We start from the raw sequence: 12270 nt of genomic DNA, 5'->3' as shown, positions 1-12270 counted from the left end.
ATCATTCCTGGCCTCAAGATAACAACGAGGATTACTCTAATGACCTTAATCATCCTTTAGTTTTTGATTTTCTATCAAATACTGTAAATAGGTTGATTCAGAATGAAATTTGTCCAATATTGAAGAAACTATTGCCATTAATATCTTGACCAAACTAGATGTTGTAGAGAATATACATGTTGGCAAATCTTGTTCTCCTTCAAAACTGGAAATATACTGTGCTCTATTTCGCAAATTTAGAGATGTCTTTGCTTGGTCATATGAAGAAATTCCAGGCATTGATGCGACCATCATTTTACATGAAATCAAGATGTATTGTGATGTCAAACCAGTATGACAATGACTTTGACCGGTTCACTCAAAGAAAGCCACTGCCATTGAAGCAAAAGTTGAAAAAAATTTGCATGCTGGTTTCATTTACCCTGTTCCACTCACTTATTGGGTATCGAATATTGTTCCTGTGATGAAAAAGCAAGGAATGATTAGAGTTTGCATCGATTACAGGGATGTAAATCAAGCTTGTTTGAAGGACAACTACCTACACCTTTCATCAACTAGATAATTGATGAATGTGCCGGATGTGAAGTCTTTTCATTTAGGATGGATTTTCCGGATACAATCAAATCAATATCCACCCACAGGACCAGTCGAAGATTGCATTTATATGTCCATGGGGCATGTTCACATACCGAAAACTACCTTTCAGTTTGAAGAATGCTCTGGCAACATTTCAGAGGGAAATGAACTATGCCTTCCATGACATCAAACACATCGTTCAACCGTATCTTGATGATTTACCTACTCATTCGCGAAAGTGGATTGATCATCCGTAGCATTTGAGAGCTATAGTTCTATGTCGCTGACACTACAAGATATGACTCAAACCACACAAGTGCATGTTTTGTGTTGGTTTTGGTCGGTTACTTAGTTTCGCAGTCTGTAAGGACGGAATTCGACTCAACCCATGTAAGGTTTAGGAAATCATCGACATGCCTCCACCTTCAAATTTTCTTTAGATTTAAAAACTCCAAGAGAAAGCAAACTTTATAAGGAGATTCATTCCAAATTACACCGAACTTGCTAAAGGTTATAAGCATCTTTTGAAAAAAGAAGTTCCCTTCAGCTGGGATCAGGTTGCGCAAGCTTCCTTTGATGCTTTGAAAAGTTCCCTAGTAAAAGCATCATTAATGTATGCTCCTGATTATCAAAAACACTTTGACCTTTATCTCGCTGCCACAGATACAACCATCGCAATGGTTTTAGTACAAGAAGACAATGGAATAGAATATCCTATCTATTATTTAAGCCGAAACTTAAATGATATGGAAAGTAAGTACTCCTACATTGAAAAGCTGGCTTTGGTCGCTGTTCAAGCAGTACAGAGATTACGACACTATATACTCTTTCGCAAAACTACCATCTTGTCAGGTTGCAACCCTATGACATATATCCTGTTGCGTCAATTGCTAGGGGGTAAGTATTCAAAATGGATAGCCATTTTGCAAGAGTTTGATCTGGAATTCAACAAATCCAAATCAAAGAAATCTTTGGTTTTCACGGAGTTACTTTGCGACCTCCCATCGTCGTCCAACGATTTAATATCTAAAGCATCGACCATGGATGAAACATTGTTTCTGATATCATCAAGTGACCTGTGGTACGGAGATACACTAATCTATCTCCAAACCCAAACCTTTAGGCCTAACACCTCTCGCTCAGAACAATGACGTACTCGATACCAAGAAAAAGACTACATGATCGTCGGTGATACAATTTATCGTTGTGGTGTTGATACAGTTCTGCGAAGGTGCCTCATGCATGACAAGGCTGAAAAGGTCCTGAATGACTGTCATTCAGGCGCATGTGGGGGGCATCTATCCAGCTACTCTACTGCACAGAAAATCTTGCGAGCTGGCTACCTCTAGCCTAGTATCTTCAAAGATTGCATAATAGCAGTAAGAAGTTGCCATGCTTGTCAAATTTTTTATCGCAAAACCATATTACCACCCGCACCACTGCATCCAGTAGTTGTTGTTGGGTCATTCGCCAAATGGGGCATAGATTTCATGACATGTAACCCCACCTCGGCTAGGGGGCATGGGTATATCATAATCGCTATCGACTATTTTACAAAATGGGCCAAGGCAATGCCTACATTAAATAACAGTGGTGAAACGACTACTCTTTTCCTTTTCAATCATGTAGTCTCTAGGTTCGGTGTTCCAAAGGCTATAGTCATAGATCATGGATCAGATTTTCACAATCACATGATCCTTGAATTGACTGCCAAATTAGGACTGTCCCATGATAGTTCTACTCCATATTATCCGCAGGCCAACGGACAAGTTGAAGCGATTAACAAAGTCCTCAAGCACATGTTGAAGAGAATGATTGGAGCCCACAAACAGGATTGGAATTTGATCCTATACTCAGCTCTATGGGCATATAGAACCTAAGTGAGAAATGTGACTAGATTTACGCCCTTTCTGTTGGTGTACAGCCTGGAAGCTGTCTTACTAATTCAGTGTGAGATTTCATCTCTAAAGCTCGCAATCGATCTACTCCCTAAAACTTCATAGGAATAGGCTCATTTCTTGGAACTAATCCGCTTGGATGAAACCCGTCGTGATGTTGCGTTGGCTAACAAAACACATAATAAACGTGTCAAAGCATAATTTGACAAAAATGTCAAGCCTCGTGTCTTCTTCGAAGGTGACCTAGTCTTACTCTACGATCAGGACTCTGATAAATTGGGAGTAGGTAAGTTCCAATCATTATGGATGGGCCCCTACATTTTTAAATGGGTATTAGTAAAGGGAGCCTACAAGCTAGTAGATTATGATGGAATTCCACTATCACAACCTCGAAACGGGTTGTATCTTAAGCAATACTATGCTTGATCAAGTGTAGTAATCTCTTTATATGCTTTTGTTTCATTTTTGTTTTCGTCAAGAGTTGTAATTTTGGTTAAGTAATCCACTTTTGCATTTATTGCAGATGTCAGAATTTCTGGAAACATTCGTTGGGTATGCCAACAGAGCTAGTCATAGAACGCGGAACCTATCTTCTGCAACCTAGGCCATCTTTGATCCAAGCGGTGAGTTAGTGAGTTTCAGGGGGATATGTATTGGTCAATCAACGAAAAACATCGCTGAGTACAGCGCGTTGATAGAGCTTCTCTCTTATACCATTTCACATGGCATACGCCTACTTATTGTCAGGCTAGATTCGCAACTTGTCATTCTACAACTTACTAGCATCTATTCAATTTGGAACCTAGCTATCTATCGTATGTTCCTAAGAGTCAAGATTTTAGAAAGGCAATTATATTCCATTCAATATCAACACATTTCCAGAAACTTAAACACTTTAACTGATTCATTAGCAAATTACGTGTTAGACAGACATTTGCAACATTTGTAAAGAAAATCATTTTACATCATCATTTGCATCTAGATCACATAACTTAACCAAAATAAACTCCGAAAATAAAAAATATGTAACTGTTTATAGTTTCGCATAATGTTTTGTGTAGAAGGAAAAATCGGTCATGCGACCAAGAAACTCAAAAGTAAATGCAGAAAATCATTCTATACTAATGATGCTGGTGATAACATGTCACCACCTGCGCGATCATACGCAGGAGCCTAGTCCATCGACTTGGAATGCTAGTAGTATCACGATGTAGCCTCAGTGGTAACTCGTCGGTCCTCACATCTTGGATACCAAGGGTAAGACCCTCGATCTGAACCTACAATACTGCCAGGGTCTCTACTATGTCCAAATCATGAAGGACAACCCTCATTATAGCTTCTCCTACTGGAACGCCAGCTGCCGCCCTTGGGCACACCGTTGGTCTCACTATCCCAACATCTGCACAAGTACATGAGTTAAATTAGTCTTGATAAATCACAAAAAGCATTATAAAATTGGTAAGCAAAGATATGGTCAAAATCTTTACCTATCACACCCCGCCGCTCACCAGCCGATAATGCCAAATCCGAGTCACCTCAGAAGTCCATCCCGACATACGGATACTCTGAGAAGACCATCTCCTAATGATCGAACCACTCAAAGAAGGCATCAAAGAAAGCAATCTATGGCTGACCAGCATGTCTGGCCATGAGATTAACCCATCCCTGCATCTTGGGTTCCCTCGGTGCTGGCAATCCTAGTGAAATATGCTATGGCTGCATCAGTGGGATCCTCTCTAAGGAAAATGCAGTCAAAATGGAATCATATCTGAAGTTCTTGGATCTTCCATTATTTACCTTAGAGAGATATTCTTTTATCACTGGAAGTACTGCCTCACACCAATTGAATACCTTTGGTTCCAGGGATTTTAAAGCATACTGCAAATAAGATCTGTTTGCCAAATGAAGAGCTACGCTACCAGCCAATCTAGAAAAGGTGAATAAAATGGTCCTTAGAGACCGATCAGTGATGTCCTAGATATTGATCTTACAATATCTATTAGGCTAAGATCCATCTCTACAAAGCTGGCGGATATAATCTCTCACCGATTCGCCCCCATGGGCAGATCCCGATAATGAAAGAGGGACACCACTCCTTGATAACCCCGTCAAAAGGTAGATGTCCTCAACTGTCAGTGGGATGGATTTAACTCTAATCTGGAACACTTGGTTAATCGGATCCCATGCATCGAGGAAATACTGCAACAAGCTAATTTTTTGCCTCATGCTAGATATACGAAAGAATTTGAGCAAACCACAGTTTCGCAATGCAGTAACAGTACCCTGATCATGTAAGGCAATCATGTCTTCTTCTTCATACTCGCATTTGCACCATGTGATGACCATCTTGATCCAACAAATATCTGAGTCACAGACAAAAGATGATTTGGGATCCAAATTTGAGCAAAAAAAGGCAAAAATTTCATGAGAAATCACTATGTAAAGTTTCGCTTCTGCACCCATTGCACCCTGCCTTTGGACTATGTGAGATGCATTCTGGCTGGCCAATTCACAGCTTAGTATGCATCGCACCTTTCGATATAGGGCAGGTGCGATGATGGGAGAACATTTTCTTCAAACACCAGGGGCTTAGAAAAAGGGGAAAACTTGCTCAAAAGTAGAAAAGGATGGAATGAAAATGAAGAGCTCAAGGTTAGCTCCTATGTGGTCTTGATGGCACGGAGAATAGTCCATCGGATCTCCTGAAATCAGCAGATGAAGTTTGAGGTAGAAAACCACTCCAGAGCTCCAAATCCCAAATTTGAAATGAAATGGTAAAAATGAGAGGTAAAACTACTTTTTATGTTACTATTCACGTACTTCAAGTAAAATGTTAGTTTTTAATTCATTTTTCAAGCATATATATGTGTATTTATAATCAGTTTGATGGAGCAATTGAGGAGGTTGAACGACCGAGAAAAGAATCTAATGTGTTAAACGGTAAACTAAATATCATCGACTAATGTCAAGAGCAATGTTCCCGCAAGTTTCAAGCTCATTAAAAAATCAACCTGCACTGAGCACATGTTGGCACAAGGTTCAAGCTCATTAAAAAAAACCCACCTTTGGTAAATAACCTTTGTGATTGCTTTTCTATCTGCCCTTTTTGAACTTTGGTTGTGTTCCTTCCGTCACCTCCATTTCATTCGGCCGACCATACGCTTCCACTTGATTGTTTACCCTTTTGAGGAGCATCTGCAATGAGTGATTTTGATTGCCACCCTCTTCACACTGCCATGTTTTGAGAAGTTCCAAACTTACCTGGGACCGGCTGCTACCCAAAAATATCACTCATTCCTAAAAAACGAGCCTCTTTTAAACTTTTTTTTTAGACTCATTAAATATAAAAATATTGTCGAGCTATTGGCCTTCCCATCTCGTTAAAGTAAGGGGAACACTATCCCTCTCATATATTTTAATCTCTTTTGACTTGAGGGATTATTAAATAAAAGGATCAAGTGCTTGTCCTTTTCTGCTTGTTAAAACTATTGAAAAGTCATCCCTTTCATATTATTTTACACTTTTTCAGACTTAGGGGATTATGCCATGAAAAAGGACTATTGTAGTCTCCTATTTGTCCATTTTTAGACTCTTTAAACAAGAAAAGGACCGAGTTATCTTTATCGTTAAACTCGTTAAAACAATAGCCACAAACTTTTCCACCCAGAAAAGAACGAGTCTCACTGATGCTAGGCTCGCTAAACACAAAGCGATAGGTTTTCCCAAAGGGAAAATTGTAGACCAAGCATATGTTATCCTCCTTAAGCTTGTCAAAAATAAAGAGGTAGTGGTCAGCAATGATTGGGGAAAAATTGGAAGAAAACTTGAAGAACTCTATTGGTAGCAAGTCGCTCTTGAACATGACACTTTCATTCCATCACCGTGATTGAGTTGGGTTGGGTTTTTCCGTTCACCGTCACCATTGGTCCGCCATACCATCCATGGGGTTAATGCTACCAATCCATATCAGTTTCGCTAATATGTTCAAGAGAAGTCATTCAGATAATTCACCATCCAACAAATGCCTCATCCACTACATTACATCCATGCTTCATTTTTCATGACTACCATTCCTGAACCTCATATCATCAGATCGTTCTCAACTCCACAAAAATAATTTGCTCCGTTTCATGTCGTAGATGTGGGATACATCAAGGCCCCCTACGACAGGTCACTTCTTGTCAACATCATCTCATTATCCAAGAAGTTGACTTAGAAACAACCCTTTTAGTACTTTGAAGCTTGCATGCCTCAATGGCAAGTTTCTCACTTCCGGCGACAAGTTTACATCAATGACCTTCGACCGAAAGACTTTGCGTGGTGTTTGACATCGACTCATGTATTCACAACACGTGAATTGTACTGTATTACTTTGAGGGTCATCATCATTATCAGTGACTCCTCTTGCGTCTGTTAATAGCTTACATCATTGGCTAGTAATCAGGCGATGTCTTTTCATGTTCGACTTCAAAACATATTTTCACATGGATCGACTTGTACATCGGGAGAATATTGGATGAGTTTTGAAGACCTCGGATCTAGTTTCATCCATCTAGGCTGTGATATATTTAGGAAAATAAAGACATAAATTGTACATAGAAGCTGCACAGATGGTTATCTAAGCCAAGGAAGATGACTCTTCATGCGAAGAATCACAAGTCTGCAACAACAGACGATTGTCTGTCCTATGTACATGAAAATGAATTTATAAAGATGAGCATGGGAATGCCCGCCTCAGCTAGATCATGAAAATAATATGATGATGATGTATTGTATTATATCTTATACAAGTCACCTTCCAATTCGAATACCTCAGATCCTCATGAATAAAGCATTTCACTTGACATCAGAAGATTTATGATCTCATGCTTTAGGGGCCAACTGTTATAGACATATTAGGGCATTGCAACCCCAAACTCATATGTCCATAAACTAAGGGCTCCTTGAGTACCTAAAAGTGTTGTTTCACACCCTAAAGGATCATGGTCAACTGATTACATCATTTCCCAGAAGTTGCACCTGAAAAAATACTTAGAACTGGCTGAAATTGGACCATATAGACTGCTCCATGGGCAAGGTGCGATGCATACTGACTGCCTAACTGGCTAGGTGCGATGCATACTCAAATGGCCTTTTGTGGGGTGTGATGAGCTAGAATAGACAAATGGCAGAGACAGTTTGCAAGGTGGATGATCATGGAATCTTCCAGAAACTTCTCCTGTGACACTTGCCTCTCGGAATTCGCCCAGGGATGAGTAAGAGATCATGAAATCTCCAAGTGGAACCAATAAATATCAGCTGAATGACACTAATAAAAAACCCAAAGCTAACTCACACCCTTGCAAGACATCTATAAATGGATCCCTCATCTAAGAGATCTGGAGGCTGGAATTTTGTATTCTGTAAGGAAGTGTTGTTGGTTTGTTGGTGAGAAGAGACATTGCATTTTTGGGTGATTTTCTTGTTCATGAGGTTGAAGAGGGCTTCTACAACTAGGAGGATGATGTTGGATTAGATAGCTGGGTTGTAATCCTCTCTTACATTACTATTAATAAATTTCTTTGAGTTTTCCTCCATATGAACTCGTATTTGTGAATCTTATTGTTTATAAATGCAATTGCATGGTCAATGTGTTTCTGATTCCGCATTCTTTATGATGTTCTAGATAGAGATTCTTTGATAGTTTGCTATTACTTTGACTCTACATGTACTCTTTGAAGTGGGAAAAGTAGGAGAGGAGTTTCAAATTCTATCAAGGAAAGGAGAAATCAAGCTAGGATCAAAGCGGAAGATCCAGGTTGGTCCTCTTTTCTTCTCTTCCATCTATCACACTTAAAGGAACTCTTGAAAAGCTTTCATTGTTTGTTTCTAAGATAGCCACTCGTCTTAGTGGAACTAGCAGTTCGAATCGACACTATTTTTCCCTGAAACAACAAGGTTGCTAATTCAAAAGCACATTCATCATGCTTAATCCTATATTTCATGTGCAGGAGGAAGGGTGAAAGAAAAAGGATATTTACCAAAGCTTGTTTACTAATTTCCCCTCATTTCACTACATCCCCACATAATTACTTTGTTAATTTCCCCTCATTTCACTACATCCCCACATAATTACTTTGTTAATTTCCCCTCATTACTTATAAATACCCTTTCCCCACATTTGGACCTTTTACCCCTTGGTTTCACACACTTCCCTAGATATTACCCTTCAAAAATCACTCCTCCTTCCAAAAACCCCTTTTCCCTAGTGTGAAACCCATTCCCCATTACAAATATCACCTTCCCCTCTTATTAATTTCCCTTTTCCCCTTAAAAATCCACCAAAAACATTTATCCTATGTTTTTCCTAAAGTCTCGTATTATGTAATTACCATCCCCCACAGCCCATGGGGCTTTGGATTGATGGGGAATCGGTGCATTGTTAAGACACTCCTTGCGATAGGTCACCGGTTCAAATCCCCCATGGGTGCTTGCCTACCAAAAAAAAAGTAATTACCGTCGCCCCCTTTATATTTCCCTGATACCCTTTTAAACCCACCAACCTTTGGTGCAGTTAAAAAACCTTGCTGCATAACCCATGGTCCCATTATTAACCCGTTGTTTATATTAAATCTCGTCCTTATTTATTAATTAATTAAAATTTTGTGTAATTAAACTTCGGGCCCAGCCAACCACTTTCTTGACTCCGTCCATGCAACTCAAATGTGCGATATCCCTCTGATCTCCCACCCCCAGAGTTAATGATGCACAACCATATCACATGGATTCATCGTCCGACCATTAACAACCCAAGAGCACACGAGATTCATGGTTTTGGCTTGGCACTATTCTGCTACGTGGTGACACTAGGTTATATCCCGTGCTCATGAAAAATACCGCCCGCCATACAAAAGTGGTGTGATATTGCACAAAACCACCTCCCCCACCTAAACCAGAAACTGCCCACTATTCATTCAATAAATTCCATGCCAAAATGTAACCGTTTTCAGTTAAAAGGCTGAAAAAGCCCCAAATTGCTCTGTTCACTCTTTTTTTTCTGCAAACCACTACTAAGACAATTATGACACCCTAAACCTCTGAGCGACCAATTCAGCCACCAATTTCAACATGAAGATGTTGTAAATACCCAATTGAAGAAACCAGTTGACAGTTGAAGCCTCAGTACCTTCTGCAGCTACCACAAAACCCCATATACACACCAAATCGCCAATTTCGAGGGATTCTTGGAAAAACCAGAATGACACTGTGAATTTGAAAAATGCACAGTAATTGTTGGATGGTTAATTAATTAAATTAAATAAAAAAACCTTCCTCAATTGAAGAAACCTACTATACATATCAAAACCTTTTTTACAGATTGAAATTACCCTCCCACTGTCCAGAGCTCCTAAAACTCACTCCTGAAGCCACAAAAAGCATAATTCAATTCATTAAACCCAATTATGGCTTCCCAAATTTCTCTGGATGTAGGACCTCTACCAACTCCTCACCTAGATGTTGACCACCTTGCATTAGCCGATAAATGCTTTCACATTAAAGATATTGCTTCCACTACCTACCTACTGAAACTCCACTGTTGGAGTAATGACAAGTTTTCAAACCAGAATGATGACATTCAACTTTGGCAGTCAAATTTTCTCAAGTACTATTTCCCACAGGTACACCCATTCCCAGAAATCATCCACTTCTACCAAGCTTCCTACATTCCCAGTCAAATAGCCATAGTCACCCTTGACCAGCAGGTTTTATTCACCATTACTACAGAATCCATTAATCAAATGTTGCAAATCCAGCCAAGCCAAAATGAGACCCCACTTTCAATTGAAGGATTTATTGACCTCTATACTAAGCTAGACCTACCTAAGATGGCCCATATTTTTCAACCTTTCATCATAGAGGAGTCTCATATTCCTACTAATAGTCCTCCTTATGCTGCCACCATTTTTTCTGAGAGAGGCAAACAAATCATAACCATGCTCTCTTGCATTTTAGGGTACACCAAAGATGAACATGTGGATGATGTTGTCCTGGCTTTCCTTTCTATCTTTTTCCCAGGCAAGCCTCCTGCTATAATTTATAACTATGCTTAGTTCATAGCAGACATAATTCTTGAACAATTCATCAGACTACCAAATGAGAGAGTATTCAAATATTCATCTATATTGTTTCACATGTTCTTATATTATTAGTCAAACAAGTTTCCAATCAACATTATATTATTTGTTGACGGGCTGGAATTCTCCATCAACAGTAAGGGGGACCTCCTCGATGTAAGTTCCCAACTAGAGCCTGCACCGTTTGTGATAGGGGTCCCTTCCGGTATGTAGGCCCAATTGTTGTTCAATTTTGTTGAGCTTGCTTCGGAAGGAGGTGAAATATAAACTCAATTGAAAGCATGTACCTCAATAAATACAAGGAAATAATTGACAAATATTTTATGCCACATAAACCATGAATAGCTAGACTATAAACAACATAAATATTATGTAAAGTTACTGATAGTAGGCTTCAAATAAGACTCATGTTTGCCCAGATAAAATGCTTAGTAATTGTAAATTAGTCCACAATGATCAAACATTTATGAGCATAAATAAAGGTGCAGTCAAACAGATTATACCAATACCAAATAAATAATTCACTGGCATGATCATAGAGTTAGTGAATCAAATACCATTCATACGAAGCAACACAAAGTTTGGAGTATCAGACAACATATGAGGAAACCGCACATCAAAGAGATATCAGGAACATGTGATCCATCAAGTGAAGAAAATGCTCATGGCATTAGAACATAAAAGATCTGAAGAATCCAATAGTGGAAATGTACAAATACTCCTTGTATCAATTAGAAGGAAATAAATTCTTTTAAGTAATGTATATATATCTCCAAAAGAGTCCTTAAAATCCCCCCTTACGAATGAGGCATGAGGGTATATTTATAGGGTGAGAGTGACTCTTGTCCGACCCTTGACACTTGAACTTCCTCATGACTTTTCATCTACCTAGTGACTTTTCCTATTCCACATGACCTTTCATGTTCACAAACATGTTCTATGCTACTACAGAAGATGGTGATATCTCTCTACCTTTCTTCTGCCTTGGAGCTAGCTTGACTTCAATATCTGTTGTTGACCAAGATCATGCATTTCCACAACAATGATCCTTTGGGTCATTTTAGCAACAAATAGGCTCAAGTGTCTGCATAAATGATAGGGACTTGCCTTCACCACTTCAATCCTACACATGTACGAAATAAATTAAGGATCAAGAAAAAATGTACTTTGATGAAATACAAGATATAGATATCACAATTAATACGAGCTAGAATTCATGGCCTTGACATCTCTTGCAATTTCATGGTCACAAATATATGCATTGATACATTCCATGTCTTAGCATCAATTGTTTCTTTCCTTGAGTGGTTGGATTATCATTGTTATATCACCTTTCACACTCCTTTTCATCCTCGTCATACATGTTGGGCATTGTTGCATTGTGTTGTTTTTAAACATTTGTAAAGCTAATAAGTAAATGGCCAATTGAGGCCTATATTTATAGTCTTATGTCATGCATGTGTGCTCGCATGGGTCACAGGGCCTGATATAGGTTAGTGTGCGACCTTTGTGACCCATGCGACCTATGCAACCTATGAAACCTTTGAAACCTATGCTATCTGTGCGACCTATGCAACCTTTCCAACCTGTGCGACCTTTCGACTTGTGTGACCTATGCAACCTATACGACATTTGTGAGTCGCAGAGTCACATAGTCGCATGAGGGACTGGTGGTAATGAAG

Source organism: Pinus tabuliformis, chromosome 2_2, assembly GCF_031772625.1.
Source record: "Pinus tabuliformis cultivar Carrire ecotype Pingquan chromosome 2_2, CPIR1, whole genome shotgun sequence".
NCBI lineage: Eukaryota > Viridiplantae > Streptophyta > Pinopsida > Pinales > Pinaceae > Pinus > Pinus tabuliformis.
Note: the sequence above shows the minus strand (reverse complement) of the source record.